Raw genomic sequence first — 18,879 nt, 5'->3', positions numbered from 1 at the left:
AAAAAAAAAAAAAAAAAAAAAAAAAAAAAAAAGAAAAATGGGTAGATCTGTTTGCTTGTTTTCTCCAGGATACCATTTATATCTTTTGTGTTATAGGTATGGATATGTTTAAGGAGGCACATGAATATGCTATATTCAGACTTTGGAAATGAATACTCATCCCAGTAACAAAAGCTCTATTAATCTCTGGGCAAATTATTTAACTTCTGAGCCCAGCTTCTTCAGCTGCCAAATGGGAATAATAATAATAGCTACCTCATAAGACTATTGTGAATATCAAATAAAATAATACATAGAATAATATTAGAATAGTGGCTGACTGACAAGTACTGGCAGTGTACTGCTCAAAAAAATTAACTATTTTTTTTTATTAAGGAAATAATATGTGGCATTTATTTTGAAATAAATTTGTTGGTAAGCTTGAAAATATATGTTAATGACAAAATATGGAGGATGATGAAATAATTTTGGATATAATACAAAGAATATGTGAAACTGAAAGCTTTTGAGTGAAAGGCTTACATGGGTGAGTTGGCATTTATTGTTCTAATGCTGTGATTCCTCAGCAAGAATTTATAGTTCTGAGTGTTTCTGTATTAAAAGTTTACAGATTTCACAGAGAATAAATGATAAAACAAACTAAAACATAATTATCCAAAGGGAGCAAGTTGCTCCAAGATTACTTTGTGAACAAAGTACTATTTATTTTTTATTTTCATTCTTCAAATTTCTTGACGATCCTTACACTTTCTTTATTTCTCCCAATGTTGACCTCCTTTCCAACCCTGCTCTGAGGTTTAGAATTGTGTGAAATAGTCACTGACAATGAGTTATAATTGATATGTCTTACTCTGCCTTGAGAAGCATGACTTTTCCAATTTTGTAGGGTATCATTAAATGATAATTTTTGTGAGGAAATTTCAAATAGTTTGTGCAATGTGATATTTTGGGGATCAGAGGACTTTCCATTGTTATCATTAAAAGCAAGCTGCATCAGGGAATTCCCTGGTGGTCCAGTCGTTATGGCTCTGCACTTCCACAGTAGTTGACACAGGTTCTGCCATCCTTGGTCAGGAAACTAAGGTCCTGCAAGGCACATGGCATGGCCAAAAAAAAACAAGCTGCATCAAAAGCTTCTTTAAATATGAAAAATGTAGTTTGTCTCTGTCCACAAAAGTTTTGCAATTTACAATTGGTACTTAACTAATATTTATCTTTTTTCTTGTTGATAAATATAATAGAGGATTGTGATGTCAATCATTGTTTCTTCAACATAGAATAATTCTAAAGAATACTTGCTAATTATATTCATAAACTACATTATACCATATAATATTAAGAAAATCTCTCTTAGGAAGTTATTCTAATTATTATTTACTCCCACTCATTTATTTATTTGGTACAAATCAGTTAATCAGAAAAATCTGTGGATCAATTGTTATATGTGCTACACATCTACAAATAACCCAATTGCTAAGGACTTGGACTCAAGTCCAAGGACTTGGACTCAGTAAGGACTAAGTAAGTGTTCTGCCTATGTTTTCCTCTAGGAGTTTTATAGTGTCTGGCCTTACATTTAGGTCTTTAATCCATTTTGAGTTTATTTTTGTGTATCGTGTTAGGAAGTGTTCTAATTTATTCTTTTACATGTAGCTGTCCAGTTTTCCCAGCACCACTTATTGAAAAGGCTGTCTTTTCTCCATTGTATATTCTTGCCTCCTTTATCAAAGATATGGTGACCATATGTTCATGGGTTTATCTCTGGGTTTTCTATCCTGTTGTATTGATCTGTATTTCTGTTTTTCTGTCACAAGCATACTGTCTTGATGACTGTAACTTTGTAGTATAGTCTGAAGTCAGGGAACTTGATTCCTCCAGCTCCATTTTTCTTTTATCCTGTTCCATTGATCTATCTTTCTGTTTTTGTGCCAGTACCATACTGTCGTGATTACTGTAGTTTTGTAGTATAGTCTGAAGTCAGGGAACCTGATTCCTCCAGCTCCCTTTTTTGTTCTCAAGGTTGCTTTGGCTATTCAGGGTCTTTTGTGTTTCTGTACAAATTGTGAAATGTTTTGTTCTAGTTCTGTGAAAAATGCCAGTGGTAGTTTGATAGGGATTGCATTGAATCTGTAGATTGCTTCAGGTAGTACAGTCATTTTCACAATGTTGATTCTTCTAATCCAAGAACACGGTATATCTCTCCATCTGTTTGTATCATCTTTAATTTCTTTCATCAGTGTCTTAGAGTTTTCTGCATATAGGTATTTTGTCTCCTTAAGTAGGTTTATTCCTAGGTATTTTATTCTTTTGTTGCAATGGTAAATGGGAGTGTCTCCTTAATTTCTCTTTCAGATTTTTCATCATTAGTGTATAGGAATGCAAGAGATTTCTGTGCATTAATTTTGTACTCTGCTACTTTACCAAATTCATTGATTAGCTCTAGGAGTTTTCTGGTGACGTCTTTAGGATTCTCTATGTATAGTATCATATCATCTGCAAACAGTGACAGTTTTACTTCTTTTTTTCCAATTTGAATTCCTTTTATTCCTTTTTCTTCTTTGATTGCTGTGGCTAAAACTTCCAAAACTATGTTGAATAACATTTGTGAGAGTGAGTGACCTTGTCCTATTACTGATCTTAGTGAAAATGGTTTCATTTTTTCACCATTGAGAATGATATTGGCCATGGGTTGTCATATATGACCTTTATTATGTTAAGGTAAGTTCCCTCTATGCCTACTTTCTGGAGGGTTTTTATCATAAATGGGGGTTGAATTTTTCAAAAGCTTTTTCTGCATCTATTGAGATGATCATGTTTTTTCTCCTTCAGTTTGTTAATATGATTTATCACATTGATTAATTTCGTATATTGAAGAATCCTTGAATTCCTGGGATAAAGCCCACTTGATCATTGTGCATGATCCTTTTAATGTGCTGTTGGATTCTGTTTGCTAGTATTTCGTTGAGGATTTTTGCATGTGAGTTCATCAGTGATATTGGCCTATAGCTTTCTTTCTTTGTGATACCTTTGTCTGGTTTTGGTATCAGGGTGATGGTGGCCTCATAGAATGAGTCTGAGAGTGTTACTCCCTCTGCTATATTTGGAAGATTTTGAGAAGTACAGGTGTTAGCTCTTCTCTAAATGTTTGATAGAATTTGCCTGTGAAGCCATCTGGTCCTGGGCTTTTGTTCATTGGAAGATTTTTAGTCACAGTCTCAATTTCAGTGCTTATGATTAGTTTGTTTATATTTTCTATTTCTTCCTGGTTCAATCTTGGAAGGTTATGCTTTTCTAAGAATCTGTCCATTTCTTCCAGGTTGTCCAGTTTATCGGCCTATAGTTGCTTGTAGTAATCCCTCATGATTCTTTGCATTTCCAAATGCATTTAAAAGCTAAGTGGCATGCATTATTTTGTAATGTTCTAAATAAAAACATCTAAAATTATTAACACTCTGGTTTGGAAAGAGAAAATGTCAAATGTAGTAAAACACAATATATTATCACTAAAATAATAAGTAAGCTTACCAATGGATAAAGCTAATATTTGAAAATATAGCCCTTTCTAAAATAAGATAAATCTTAGCATATACTGAACTTATGTAAATTCTCTATGAATGTGTATTTACTGTAAATAAAGCATAAAATTTTTATATTTACTTACTTGAGAGTAGACTCATAAAATATCAATAAAGCTAGGATATTTAGTGTATATAATTATCATTTTAACCTCTAGAAAAACACATTTTCCTTCTATCATGTCCTATACAGTGTCATGGAACAACATTTTCTCCTAGTATGTCAAGTTTTATAATCTTTTATAGGCACATGCATAGATTATAATGAATATAAAATTTCCACATAGCAACAGAAATCTCTTTTCTAGATAACCTAGAATTTTATCTAGTATTTTTTCCTTACAGATAGTTTATTCTATTTCTGTTATTGTGGTATATCAAATATACCCCAATAGAAAGTGAAAAAATATGCAATTTTCTGAATATATTAATGTTTATTCCATGCTTTCCTATAGTCAAAACACTAAATTAATGACTTTAAATTCTTATAATTTATATATTTATTTATCACATATAAATAGTTGTACATAACAATTCCTCTTGAAATATTTTGAGTGCATTAAACCACAAAGTCTATGAAAATTGGCAATAAGTCTAATTCTTTCTATTTTACCACTGAAAGAAACTTACATGGAGAATCTGATTTCATTTTCATAACACTGTCATTTATCAAATTATCTGCCTTTACCCTAACCAGCCAAATCAGATATAATTAACAATGCTTTCTTAGCCAAAGAGAAGACAACTGTAGACATCAAATTATACTTTCTGGAAATAAAAATACAGAATAAAAAGGGAAAATAAAGACAAGTAAAAAAAAGTTAAAGAATTATCACTCTTGCACACACACATACAATGATGAATTTTTCTAAAATATGCCAAGTTTGTCAACTTGTTACCTTCAGATAAGTATTAGGAGATTTCTCTCTGTCTCAATACTTGTTTTAATGAAATGTAATAAAATATAACATATATATACATTTGTATATACACACATAATGGAAAAGTGATATAAAATTTGAATGTAAAATAAAAATATTAAAAATGTCAGTTTACTGACCTGGGATTGAACACAATTCACATCATCGCAACATGCAGCATTGACAAGAATAGTTATTATGGAATCAGTAAATGAATAATCTTGTTAAGAAATACAAGTAGGGTGCTGAATACTACTTCTAAATTAAAAACCCCTGTAAGAAAAAAGTAGACAGAAAATAACTTACAATCGTATACTGGAAATTACATAATAAATCAGAGCATTAGCAAGTTGACTATAAAACAACTATGTTAGGCTAATTTTGATGTTGTTGTTTTTAAAATTGGGGAGAATGGATCTTCTAAATTTTCTGACATTCACTAATTTGTAAAAGAATAGAAGATTAAAATTTCAGTGATGTTAGTTTATGTGATCTTCAGGTTATAAGTAAAAATATTAAATGTTAAACATTTATAAATTGTCAATAGTCATATTTACACATTTTATTTTTTCTAAATGTTTCTGTGGGTTCTTATATCTTAGGATAAAAATTCCTGCGACTAGTTTTATTGGATGTGTCTACTGTTCTAATACATTTCTTGGAAAGGTAGACTGTAATAATAATAAGTTTGAAGATGTATTTTTCTTTTTGCTGCTGATTATTTTCATTTTTTTGTTTTCCTTTGCAAAATAATGTACCAGCTTTTAGTGGAGTTAATTAAAAACCCCCTATATTGTGATCCCCACTCATTTCCACTGTTGAACTTCACACACATGTACTCCAACCAAACAGATATATTAACAATTTACACATATTTTAAACATTTATTGGTATTTGCTGAGCCTGTGCTCTTAGTCTGGAATGATTGATTTTATCATAAATAAACCTTTTATTAATTTTTTGCTGCAAATAACATCTCCTTCCCAGGAACTCTCAGACTACATTGTCTGTTTACCCGGCACACATTTTTTGTTTTATTTTGTCTTTAAGACTTTAGTTTTTAGATCAGTTTACAGCAAACTGAAAGGAAGGTACAGAGATTTCCCAGTATCCCCCTGCCCCCAGGTATGTATAGCCTCCCCATTAACAACATCACTCATCAGAGTGATACATTTGTTATAATTGATGAACCAACATTGGCACATCATAAATACCCAATGCTGGTAGCTTAACTTAGGGTTCAGGATTGGTACTGTAAATTCTATGGGTTTGGAAACTGTATCATAACATATATTGATCAATATAATATCATGCAAAATATTTTCACTGTCTTAAAATTTTTCTGTGCTCCACCTATTCAAACTCCCTACTCCCCAAGCCATGGCAACCACTGATCTTTTTACTGTCTCTATAGTGTTGCCTCTTCCAGAATGTCATATAGTTGGAATAATACAGTATGTAACCTTTTCAGATTGGCTGCATTTAAGGTTCATCCATGTCTTTTTAAGACTTACTAGTTCATTTCTTTTCTTTTGTTTTAACATCTTTATTGGAGAAAAATTGTTTTACAATGGTGTTAGTTTGTGCTGTATAACAAAGTGAATCAGCTATACATATACATATATCTCAATATCTCCTCCCTCTTGCATCTCCCTACCACCCCCCATCCCAACCCTCTAGGTGGTCACAAAGCACGGAGCTGATTTCCCTGTGCTATGCGGCTGCTTCCCACTAGCTATCTATTTTACATTTGGTAGTGTATATATGTCCATGCCACTGTCTCACTTCATCCCAGCTTACCTTTCCCCCTCCCCGTGTCCTCAAGTTCATTCTCTATGCCTGAGTCTTTATTCCTGTCCTGCCCCTAGGTTCTTCAGACCATTTTTTTTTTTTTTTTTAGATTCCATATATATGTGTTAGCATATGGTATTTGTTTTTCTCTTTCTGACTTACTTCACTCTGTAGGACAGACTCCATGTCCATCCACCTCTCTACAAATAACTCAATTTCATTTCTTTTTCTGGTTGAGTAATATTCCATTGTATATATGTGTCACATCTTTGTCCACTCATCTGTCAGTGGACACTTAGGTTGCTTCCATGTCCTGGCTATTGTAAATAAAGCTGCAATGAACATTGTGGTACATGACTCTTTTTGAATTATGGTTTTCTCAGGGTATAGGCCCAGTAGTGGGATTGCTGGGTCATATGGTAGTTCTATTTTTAGTTTTTTGAGGACGCTTTATACTGTTCTCCATAGTGGCTGTATCAGTTTACATTCCCACCAACAGTGCAAGAGGGTTCCCTTTTCTCCACACCCTTTCCAGTATTTATTGTTTGTAGATTTTTTGATGATGTCCATTCTGACTGGTGTGAGGTGGTACCTCATTGTAGTTTTGATTTGCATTTCTCTAATGATTAGTAATGTTCTCTAATGATTAGTGATTAGGATGTTAGCATCCTTTCATGTGTTTGTTGGCAATCTGTATATCTTCTTTGGAGAAATGTCTATTTAGGTCTTCTGCCCATTTTTAGCATTGAATAATATTACCTTGTCTGGATGTACCACAGTTTAATTGCCCTATTCACTAGCTGAAGGAATTATTTGATGTTTCCAAATTTTGTTATTTTTTTGGCCACATCCCACTCAGTTTGTGGGATCTCAGCTCCCTGACCAGGGATTAAATCCAGGCCACAGCAGTGAAAACCCAAAATCCTAACCACTAGGCCACCAGGGAACTCCCCCAAATTTTGTTAATTATGAACAAAGCTGCTATAAACATCTATGGGCATGTTTTTAAGTGGACATGTTTTCACCTTCTTATGTAAATACCAAGGAGTATGATTTCTACATCATATGTTAGGAGTAGATTTATTTTGTAAGAAGCCACCAAACTGTCTTCCAAAATGGTTCTACCATCTTTGCTTTCCCACCTGTAATGAGTGAGAGTTCCTGTTGCTCCGTATCCTCACCAGCATTTAATGTTGTCAGCGTTCCAGATTTGGCCATTCTATTCATTTTAATAGGTGTGTAGATGTATCTTGTTTTAATATGTCTTCCCTCAATCGCATATGATGTGAGACATTTTTAATATGATTATTTTCCATCTGTATATCTTCTTTGATGAGGTAACTGTTTAGGTCTTTGGCCCATTTTGCTTGTTTTCTGTTGAGTGTTAAGTGTTCCTTGCATAACTTTATCAGATGTGCATTTTGCAAATATTTTCTCCCAGTCAGTGGGTTGTGTTTTCATTCTCTTGGCATTATCTTTCACAGAACAGAATATTTTACTTTTAATACATTTCAAATTTTATTACTTTTTTTTATGGAATGCCTTTGGTGTTGTGTCTAAAGTTATCACCATAACAAATAATATATATTTTCTCCTATTTTACCTTCTAGAAGTTTTACAATTTTGTGTTTTACATTAGGTTTTTAATCTATTTTGATTTAATTTTTGTGAAGGGTATAAATTCTGTGTCTAGATTTATTTTATGTTATTTTTTTATTTTTTGCATGTGACTGACCTGTTGTTCCAGCATTCACTGTTGAAGAAACTATCTTTTCTCCATTGTGTTTCCTTGACTCCTTTGCCAAAGTAACTTGATTATGTTTATGTGGGCTTATTTCCTGGCTCTCTATTCTGTTCCACTGATTTATTAGCCTATGCTTTCACTGATACCACACTCTTTTGATTACTCCTGCTTTATAGTAAGTACTGAAGTTGGAAACTGTCAGTCTACTTTGTTCTTCTCCTTCAATATTGTGTTGACTAATCTGGGTCTTTTGCTTCTCCATATAAATGTTAGAATCAGTTTGTTAAATTCCATAAGATAAACTTCTGGGTTTTTGGGGGAAGATTACATTGAATCTATAGATCAAGGTGGGAAGAACTGTTATCTTAACAATGTTGAGTCCTTCTATCCATAATCATGGAACAACTCTCCATTTATTTAATTCTTTTTTGAGTTTGTTCATCAAAATTTTGTAGTTCCCCTCATATAGATCTTGTTTGTATATATTTTGTTAGATTTATATCTAAGAAATTAATTTTAGGGTGCTAATAAAAATGGTATTTTGCTTTTAAGCTCAAATTCCACTTGTTTATTGTTGGTTTATAGGAAAGCAACTGACTTTGGTATACTAATCTTTTTTTTAATTTATGTATTTTATTTATTGATGTTTGGTTGCATTGGGTCTTCGTTGCTGTGTGCATGCTTTCTTTAGTTGCGGCGAGCAGCGGCTGTTCTTCATTGCTATGTACAGGCTTCTCATTGTGGTGGCTTCTCTTGTTGTGGAGCACGGGCTCTAGGCGCTTAGGTTTCAGTAGTTGTGGCTTGTGGACTCTAGAGTGCTGGCTCAGTAGTTGTGGCACACGGGCTTAGTTGCTCTGTAGCATGTGGGATCTTCCTGGACCAGGACTCAAACCCATGTACCCTGCATTGGCAGGCAGATTCTAAACCATTGCACCACCAGGGAAGCCCTACTATTCTTATATAGCAGCCTTGCTATAATTTCTTATTAATTGCAAGATTTCTTGATAAATCTTTTGGATTTTATACATAGATGATCATATCATCTGTGAACAATGACACTTTCAAGTCTTCCTTACCAAGCTGTACATCTTTTAATACCTTTTCTAGTCTTATTGCATTTTCAAGAATTTCCAGTATGATGCTTAAAAGAAATGTTGAGATGAGACACACTTGCCTTCTATTTGACCTTAGTGGGAAAGCTTCCAGTTTCTCATTATTAAGTATGATGTTAACTGTATACAGTATTTACCAAGTTGAGGAAGTTTCCTTCTGTTTCTAGTTCCCTGAGAGATTTTTGTTATGAATGAATGTTAGATTTTGTCCAAAATCTTTTCTACAGCTGTATATATGATCATGTGCTTTTTCTTTTTTAGTTTCTTGGTATGAGGGATTACAATTATTGATTTTCATAAGTTGAACCAAAATCTCATACCTTGAATAAACTTCACTTGGTGAAATTGGTGTATAATTCTGTTTACTTATTTTTGGATTCCATTTTTGATAATTTGTTGAGGATTTCTGCATCTATGTTCATGATAGATATTGGTTTGTAGTCTTATTTTCTTATAACGTCTTTGTCTGGTTCTAGTTTTATGGTAATATCATTTTCATAGAATTAGTTAACAAATATTCTCTCTGCTTCTCACCTCTGAAAGAGATTGTAGACAATTGGTATAATATTTTTCCTTATATGTTAGATAGAATTTACTAGAGAACCATCTAAGCCTGATGCTTTCTGTTTTGAAAGGTTATTATTTCATCTATATTACCAAGGTTGTGGGAATAGAGTTATTCAAAGTATTCCTTTATAATCTTTTTAATGTCTATGGGGTCTGCAGTAATGTTCCATCTTTTATTCTGATATTATTAAGTTGTGTACACTCTCTCTTTTTTTCTTCATAGTTACCTATCTAGAAGTGCATAAATTTTATTGTTATTTTTAATAAAACAACGTTTGGTTTCATTCTAATGATTTTCTGGTTTTACTTGTATTGATTTGTTTTAATTCTTCTTATTTATTTTATCCTACTTAATTTAAATTTAACTTGCTCTTCCTTTTCTAGTTTTCTAATGCAGAAACTTCAGTTACTGATTTTAGATCTTTTCTAATCTACGCATTCAATATTACAAATTACTCTTTAGGTTTTGCTTTTATAGGATCCTACAAATTTTAATAAGTTGTATTTTCATTTTCAGTTAGTTCAAAGTATTTTTAAATTCTCTTGCAATTTCTTTTTTGACTCATGTTTTTAAGAAGTGTGTTTTGTAATCTTCATGTAATTTGTTGTTTTCCAGTTATCTTTCTGTTATTGATTTCTAGTTTAATTTCGTTGTAGTCTGAGAGAAGACATTGTATGATTTATGTTATTTTAAATTTGTTAAAGTGAATCTTATGGTCCAAAATATATTCTATATTGGTGAATGTTCCACGTGATCTTGAGAAAAATGTGTATTAAGCTGTTGTTGGATAAAACCATTTAAAGATGTCAATTATATACAGTTGATTGATGGTGTTGTTGAGTTCAAGTATGTCCTTTCTCATTTTCTGTCTGCTGAATTTGTCTATTTCTAATCAAGGGTATTGTAGGCTTCAAATATGATGGTAGATTCATCCATGTCCTTGAAGTTGTGCTAGTTTTTGCCTCAAGTAGTTTGATGCTCTGATAGGCATTTACACATTAAGGATTGTTATGTCTTCTTGGAGAAATGACACTTTTATCATTATGCAATGTGCTTCTATATCCCTAATAACTTTCCTCACTATGAGGTTGGCTCTGTCTGAAATTAATACCTTCTCCTACTTTCTTTTTGTTACTATTATTATGGTACATATTTCTCTATACATTTACATTTAATCTACATATGTATTTATATTTAAACTAAGCTTGTTGTAACAACATGTAGTCGGTTATACTTTTTTTAAACTTTTTATTTTATATTGGAGTATAGTTAATTAACAATGTTGTGATAGTTTCAGGTATACAAGAAAGTGATTCAGTTATACACTTATATGTATCCTTTTTCTTTCCAATTCTTTTCCCGTTTAGGTTGTTACATAATATTGAGCAGAGTTCCCTGTGCTATATGGTAGGTTTTTGTTGTTTATCCACTTTAAATATAACAGTGTGTATATGTCAATTGCCACCTCCCTAACTATCTCTTCCCCTCACCCTTCCCCTCCTGGTAACCATAAGTTTGTTGTCTAAGTCTGTGAGTCTGTTTCTGTTTTGTAAATAAGTTCATTTGTATCATTTCTTTTTAGATTCTGCATATAAGCGATATTATAGGCTATTTCTCTTTGTCTGACTTACTTCACTCAGTATGATGATCTCTAGGTCTGTCCATGTTGCTGCAAATTGCATTATTTCATGAGAGAAGGGAACCCTCCTACACTGTTGGTGGGAATGTAAATTGGTACAGCCACTTCCATGGAGAACACTACGGAAGTTTCTTAGAAAATTAAATATAGAGCTACCATGTGATCCTGCAATCCCACTCCTGTGCATATATCTGGAGAAAAACATGGTCCGAAAGGATACGTGCACCCCAATGTTCATTGAAGCACTGTTTACAATAACCAAGACATGGAAGTAACCTAATTGTCCATCAAAAGAAGAATGGATAAAGAAGATGTGATATATATACATATACACAATGGAATATCACTCAGCCATTAAAAATAATGGTTATTCTTTTTTGAATCACTCTGACAAGTTCTGCTTTAATTGGTGCATTTAGGAATTATATTTTGAGTAAAATAATATTTTCTACTCCAGATATTTTGAAGGATATTTAAATGATACTTTATATCTCAAGACTTTTTCATATTTAATAATGTTCATTTTAATTCTTCTAGATATGATTCTCAATTTCTATACAGTCACTTTTTGTTAATGTCTAATTATTCTTCCGTAATTGATTTAGAGACTTCTTACTCACATGTTACATTTTAGTCATATCATATACAGGCTGCTTGGGCTTGATTTCAAATAAACTCATTGTATGTAGTGACAGTAAAAAATCAGCAAAATAAAGTGTCATTGCAAACCGCCTTATGGTTTATAGCCAAAGATAATAAAACTTACTCTAGTATCTTTTATGATCAGGTTGACAAATCACTAGCCAAGTTTCTGTCAATCCCCAGTTTAAAATTACTAAAGTAACAAACATCAGATAATGAACAAAAAATTAAATTAACTTATGTGTTTAAAAGTGGCAAAATATATAATAAAAACATATAGAGTAAAACTTAATTATTAAATTAATGGAATTACCATGACTTGGACTATTTTTGAGAGACATAAATACTTGCACTTCTTTTCTGTCCCAAATAAGTAGATAAGTGCTATAGAGTAACTGTTTGTGTCCTTCCAGAATTCATTTGTAAAATCCTAACACCCAGAGTGATGGTTTTAGGAGATGGGGGGAGTTCCTTTGCCAGGCGATTAGATCATGAGGGTGAGGCCGTCACGAATCGAATTAGAGCCTTAAAATAAAACCACCAAAGAGCTCCCTCATCCCTTCTGCCATGTGAGGACACAGCAAGAATATGGCCATCTATGAACAAGGAAGCAGGTTCTTACCAGACCCCAAACCTGCTGGTGCCTTGATCTTAGACTTTCCAGACTCCATAACTGTAAGAGATAATTTCCTGTTATTTACACATAATCCAGTCCATGATATTTTTTATAATAGCCTGAACTGACAAACAGTAAGCAAGAATAGAAACTCCTAAATTAACTCAAAATCAGTCATTAATTAACCTTAAAAATGTCAATGTCTTTTAAATTAATCTACATATCTATGTATCTCATTAATAAAATCCCTTTATAATATTAGCATTTTAACTGGACAAGGAGTCGCATATTTCCTGTGAAATAATTAATAATGATAGAGATAACACTTAATTCAGTGCTGTTTGCCAGATATTATTTGAGTTCCCTAAATATAAACATAACAATCCTTTGAGGTAGGTAGTATTATTTTCTCAGCTGATGAAACTGATTAAGGAACATGCTGAAGCTGTAGGAAACAAACTTTGATCTTTGACAGTGTGGATGTGGAGTTGGCACCTTTAGAAAATATACTATGAAAAGAGCCAGAAACTGAATAAGAACAGTGAAGGGAGCCTTGTTCTCCTGAAGCAAAATATAAAGTTTTAATAGTTAAAATGATAAAATACTGATATATGTCAGGCAAATGAATAATTGATATGCAGATATAAAAACAAGCCTTAAGTATATGCTGATAATGACATTTCAGTTCAGTAAGAAAAAGATGACTATTCAATATTTGGCTTTTTTAATAATTGGGTAACTTTCTGGAAATGAAAGTTAATTGGATTCATAAGCCAGACATCACCTAAATGTAAATTCCAAATGATACAAAGACTAATAATAAAAAATAACAATCTATATTAAAATGATATGAAATATTATTGTTTTACAATTTCAGAATGTTGAAAATTATTCTAACCTTGATTCAAAATCCATATGATACAATGGGTAAGATGGATATATAATCAACTACCTTCAATTTAAAGATAGTGGGTATGACATAGAACACTGTAAGCAAAATTTAAAGGCAAAGTGACAAACTGAGAAACATTTCAATATTCATACCATAAAAAAAAGCTAACCCTCCCAATATATAAATAGCTCCTACAAATTATGAAATAAAATAGCTCAATAGAAAAATTGTCAAAGGATATAAACAGGTAGTTCATAGAAATTCTTAAATATATGAAAATATAGTCACCATCATTTTAAAATAAAAAGGAAATTAAAACAGCACATTGTAACCTATCAGATTGGCAAATAGATAAATATTTGATTAAGTTCTGTATTAACAGGTCTGCTCATTCATGATTGGTGGGGCTGTGTCTCCTACATGGAGAGTAGTTTGGACACATCTATTAAAATAAAAATTCACATACTCTTGTGTCTCACAATTCAAGTTCTGGAAATTTCATAACAAAGTTGAACATGTTTAAAATACTGTATATATAGTCTTCTCAATGCATCACTGTCTATAATTACTGGAAATAATGGGAAGCAGCACAAACGTCCATCAATGGAGAATTGTACAAATAAATTATGGTAAATCCCTATAATGGAATAACATGAAGGTTAAAAAAAAAAAAGAAGGAACTTTTATGTGCTGATATGGAAAGTTTGCCAAGATAAATTGCTAAATGCAAAAATCAAAGTTTAGAACAAAGTATTTAGCATCCTCTGTATAAAAGCAAGGAGTTGGAAGAGAAACATATATTTGTATTGGATTGTGTACATTTTAAAACATCTTTGGAGGATCATTAAAATTTAATGCAAATTACACAAAATTATAAAGAATGTTTACTCTTTTCTGCTGTAAGTCGGGTTGAACTGGGTGAATGAGATCAGTTATGGCAGACAAGTATTTCTGCAAATAAATTTAGTTTATATGATGGAGTGAAAATGACCCATCTTTATCCTAGTTTATCTAACTGAAAGCAAATATAAGTAAAATAATGATCTTTTAGAAAAAAACACAATGTGTAATGGGAAATAAAACTGTAAATTATTGTACAAGAGAAAACAAATTATTTTTCCAGAACTCTTTTGTTAGACAGCAGTTATGATAAATAAAACAGATATTAATTCCTTTTGACTAGTTTTCATCAATGTATATTGGCTTTTTCTTTCCTTCATAAAGTAATGATGTTTTATCATAATATAATCACGTTATAGACTGGGGCTTTGTTAAGGATCAAATTTTCGTTGTATAGTTTAGGGAAATAGAAAGCAGGGCTGGAGGAAGAAGGCAAGTTACACATAATCTAAAGGAAGATTTTAGAAAAGCAAAAAGAGAAAGTAAAATTTAAAAGCACAAGGGATGTAGTTTCCCTTTTGCTTTCATCTGGCAAGAGAAACAAAATGTATAGTAAAATAAAGACACATCATAGACTGTACACTGAGAATTACAGTGTTGGTCTAATTAAATTAGTCACAGTGAAATTCAGATGGCTTCTCTTCTCTGAAATGTAAAATAATGAGGTAGTTAATAAGTGCAAAGATTTGTCGACTCTTCAAGAAAGTATTTAGTTTTCTCTTTTCAAGTGACAGTTCGTGTCAAAATAAAAGGCATAAGGAAAAAGTATATATTAAAAATAATGAAAAAGAGTATGCTTATTTATGCTTATTATACATTATATTACCAGTTGTACAGAGTAAATAGGCAAATGTTTCCAAATGATTTATATGGCAAATTTAAAATCTGTTCTCTCATTTAGTCCTGATTTTAAATATTCTGTTCCAACATCCCCATAAATCACCAAATGTTTCAGGAATAATTTATTTCAGGATTTTTTCTTTTTGTTAGAAGAAATGTCTCAAATGCCACTAATCATATCTCTGAGTTTATGTGCATGTGTATGTGTGTCTTATTTTCTTCAAGTGAAGAATAAAGTGGTTTGATAATTATATTCATTTCTATAAATAAAATTATCAATTAATGATATTGGGTGTGACTCTAAGGAACATATCTTTAAAGGACTATATAGCTGATATAAAAGGTTTGAAGTGCAAAATAATAATGATTTTTTTTCATCCAAGGTGACCTAGGAACTTAGCAAATGTCATTTGTTTCCCACGCCTGAACAGGGAGAGAGGCTGGGGAACCAAGTCAGGAACTCAGCATCTGCAGAAGGAAGCATCAAATGCAAGATTAGGAGCCCAGTGCTTTTGAAGATAATTTTATTTGTTACCTATTACAGCATCATGGGAGTGAGCATGCTTACGTTAGCATGAACTTTGGACGAAGAGAATGTGTGTGAATCGATTACTGGGTAACAAAGGAACTATGTGAAATGTCACACATGTCATTTTATAATTAGAACTGAATATCTGTACTTCAAATAGGGTAATTCAGAAAGGTGCCTATCAAAAGGGAGCTCTTGGGCTTCCCTGGTGGCGCAGTGGTTGAGTCCGCCTGCCGATGCAGGGGATGTGGGTTCGTGCACCGGTCCGGGAGGATCCCGCGTGCCGCGGAGCGGCTGGGCCAGTGAGCCATGGCTGCTGGGCCTGCGCGTCCGGAGCCTGTGCTCCGCAGTGGGAGAGGCCACAGCAGTGAGAGGCCTGCGTACCGCAAAAAAAAAAAAAAAAAGGGAGCTCTCTCTGTTAGCACTGGTCTAACAACTGTTCTGACAAGGACAATGATGAGACTAAGATAAGAAAGGTAAAATATGGAATCAGGGCAAAAGGAGAGTATGTTATGGGTCAGATTCAAAAAAGGAAAACTATTCTAAGAGAATAGTCAAGCATTTCTAAGAGAAATGTGGTCAGTTACACCTACATGAATTTACCTGGTGATACCTCAGAAACTCATGTTTAAGCCTACAGTTAATTAACTACATGTGGTTTGCTTGTAGAAAAGTTGTTATAATTGTCAACTATTTCATTAATTAATTCATGATATATCATTTGACATACTAAGAAGTTACAAGCAAAGTGTTTAGCACTGGAAAATGAGAGAATAAATGAGAAATCATACTTGCTTTTAAGTACCTCACCTACAATGTAATGAATTCTAGAATTAAAACAACTTTTTCAGTATTACAGTTAGGTTACAATAATTGAGCTGATTATGTGTTTGGATAGAGCAAGTAAAATTCTTTTGTATTCTCTGAATTTTATGCTATAACTTTTTAAGAGGAAATGAGAGTACATTTTGAAATAATATTCACTGAATATACAGTTGGATATACATTGTAGCACACACACCTCTAATACCATTCTCATAGTAGGACATTTTGACTCATATGATGGGTGTAACCTAATGTCTTGTATAGAAAAACATTAATAAATTAGCAGATAAATAAATATTCATTCTTATTTTGGCTAATTTTATTCTCTTTAAAATTATATTATGTATAATGCATGCTATAACTAATACAAAGAAGTTAATGCAACACTTGATATGTGCAATGTGCTATCCTGGTACTATGTAGATAAAATTTAAACAAAAGTAAGTATAGAAAATTACTTTAGGAAGTTGTATAATATTAAATGAGCTGAAACAATTGTCTTGACAGTGCTGAGCATGAGTTCTCAAACAGTGTCACTTAGCTGGAGCCAAGTAGTCCCTGTTTTCTTTAGGTGACTTTCCAGTGTGACACTGTGACCATCACTACCCAAGTCTGGCTTTATTATTTATAACATTTGTTTTTTCCCTATGAGTATTCAGATCGCAGTTCTTAAAATAAAATATGTCTGCAGCCATGATAATCCAGAGGAAAGAATAATGTTCACTAAGAGAAGTTTACGCAAACCATAGTGAGAGTTTTCAAGAAGGAAATTACTTCTGGTTGAAATACCAGGATAGTTTTGATTTAGGACATAGTACATGTGTTGAGTGAATTGCCTTGCAATTGTATTATAAATAAACCCTTGATATCCTCACAATTCCTGCAAGACATTACCTAAATTATCAATTGGGTATTGATCAATTATTAATCAAGAAATAGCTCTGCTGGTCACTTTGAGCTCAGAATAAGACCGAACAACTGTTTTTCCTGCCCTTATGGAGTTTACCAATTTCTCAAAGAAGATGTATTTTAAATGAGTGATTCCACATGGGGAGAGAAATAAAAGGGAAATACAGGATGCTATGATCTTGTCATGTTCCCTTTGGAAGTGACATTTAAACAAGACTTCCAATTACATTTTACAGTCACTGGAAATAGAAAATTCATAAATACACTCAAAAGAGCTGAAAACTTTACCTCAAATGCTTCATGGTGGAGCTATAATAGGCATCTTGGAAATCAATATCATTCTGAGTCCTGTGCAAATCCTGATAATCTGCTAGGTTTATTCTCATGGGAAAATAAAGTATGTTGATAATAAAATTATTCTTTCCTGGATCTTTTCTCCTAAAATGAGAGGAATTTAAAAGTAATTATTTCTGTGTTCCTCTTTACGTATGTGTTTATCCCTCTAGGATCTCACACTTCTCATCTATTACCGTTGAACTTTACTCAGCAGTTACTGTAAAAGTCATCTAAAATTTTACTGCTCTTTAGAAACTCCTCTCCTCCTGCAGCAACTTTCCATGACATAGAATTTCTTACAATTAAGTCACAGTAGCCAATATTGTTTCCACAAGCTGATATATAAGGTACTGGAAAACAGCTGGAAATATTATGATTGTACTCATGTGAAGTAACAATGGCAGAAAATACAGTTTACTATTTCATAGTTCTGAAGGCAACAGATTCTTTACTCTTGGTATTTTATCAGTGACAGATTATATCTACTTTCATTATCTTCTCCTCTTTATACCTGGGCTCTTGGGATAGCATAGGAGGGTTGGAATAATTTTGTTTAATGCTAGGTAAGCTATGCAAATAAATATAAATTAAAGATAAATGAGTCATGATGTCATGTCTGTGTCTCAAAAATATATCCTTGGTTCTAATGAGAATGTGTGGCACATAAGGCATATTTGTGTCCTTACTTCCAAAGCTTCCAAGCATCACATGGCTTCAGAGGGGTTAATTATGTAAAGTGCTTTTCCCTCTCCTTCATGTTCACACACAAATATGCATACACACTTGTATCCATTGCATCAACTATCACAAGATTATATTCATGCAGATACTGTTCAAATTTCCATCTTTAAGTGCTACGTATTTTGAAAACATCAAATAAGAGGTGCATTCAGCATATAGTTGGAGAATGCTGCCTGGGAACATTTAACGACCTCCTGGAAACATATTTTTTCAAATCCTTCTAATCATCAACCTTCATAATCAGGCATTGCTGTTTATCAGGGCCTCAGATTTAGCAGCTCTCAAGTACACAAATTTTCT

This window comes from Lipotes vexillifer, unplaced genomic scaffold (genome assembly GCF_000442215.2).
Source record: "Lipotes vexillifer unplaced genomic scaffold, Lipotes_vexillifer_v1.1 scaffold347, whole genome shotgun sequence".
NCBI classification, from domain to species: domain Eukaryota; kingdom Metazoa; phylum Chordata; class Mammalia; order Artiodactyla; family Lipotidae; genus Lipotes; species Lipotes vexillifer.
Note: the sequence above shows the minus strand (reverse complement) of the source record.